Raw genomic sequence first — 1,063 nt, forward strand, 5'->3', positions numbered from 1 at the left:
CTAAAAATTTTCGAAAATTTATGCATTCATAGTGTTCATCATGATCTTCAAGTTGTTCTTGGTAAGTCTTCTTGTTTGATCTTCATATTTTCTTGCTTTGTGTCTTTTCTTGTTTTTCATATGCATTCTTGAATTCTTAGTGTCTAAAAATTAAAAATTTTTAAGTTTGGTGTCTGACATGTTTTCTTTTCTTGAAAATTTTTCAAAAGTAAGTTCTTGGTGTTCATCTTGACATTCAAAGTGTTCTTGGTGTTCATCTTGACATTCATAGTGTTCTTGCATGCATCACATGTTTTGATCCAACATTTTCATGCATTGAGTCAATTTTGTGTTTTTCTCTCTCATCATTAAAAATTCAAAAATAAAAAAAAAATATCTTTCCCTTTTTCACTCATAAATTTTCAAAAATTTGAGTTGACTTTTTCAAAACTTTTTAAAATTTAGTTGTTTCTTATGAGTCAAATCAAATTTTCAATTTGAAAATCCTATCTTTTTCAAAATCTTTTTCAAAAATCAAATCTTTTTCATTTTTTCTTATTTATTTTCAAAAATTATAAAAATATTTTTCAAAAAATCTTTTTCTTAATTCTATCTCATAATTTTCGAAAATATTACTAACAATTAATGTGATTGATTCAAAAATATTAAGTTGTTACTTGCCTAGTAAGAAAGGTTCAATCTTTAAACTCTAGAATAATATCTTTTTAGTTTCTTGTTAGTCAAGTAATCAACTTTAGTTTTCAAAATCAAATCTTTTTAATTTTCTTTTCAAATTAAAATTTCAATCACATCTTTTTCAAAATTAATTTCAAAATCTCTTCTAACTTCTTATCTTTTCAAAATTTATTTTCAAATCTTTTTCAATCAATCTTATCTTGTTGTTTCAATCATATCTTTTTCAAAACTACCTAACTAACTATCCCTCTCTAATTTTTGAAAATACCTCCCTCTTTTTCAAAAATTCTTTTTAGTTAATTAATTGTTTAAATTCTAATTTTAATTTTAATTCTCCTTTAATTTTCGAAAATTATCAACTTCTTTTCAAAAAAATTAATTTTCGAAA

Source organism: Arachis ipaensis, chromosome B1 (genome assembly GCF_059453495.1).
Source record: "Arachis ipaensis isolate K30076 ecotype BB chromosome B1, ASM5945349v1, whole genome shotgun sequence".
NCBI lineage: Eukaryota > Viridiplantae > Streptophyta > Magnoliopsida > Fabales > Fabaceae > Arachis > Arachis ipaensis.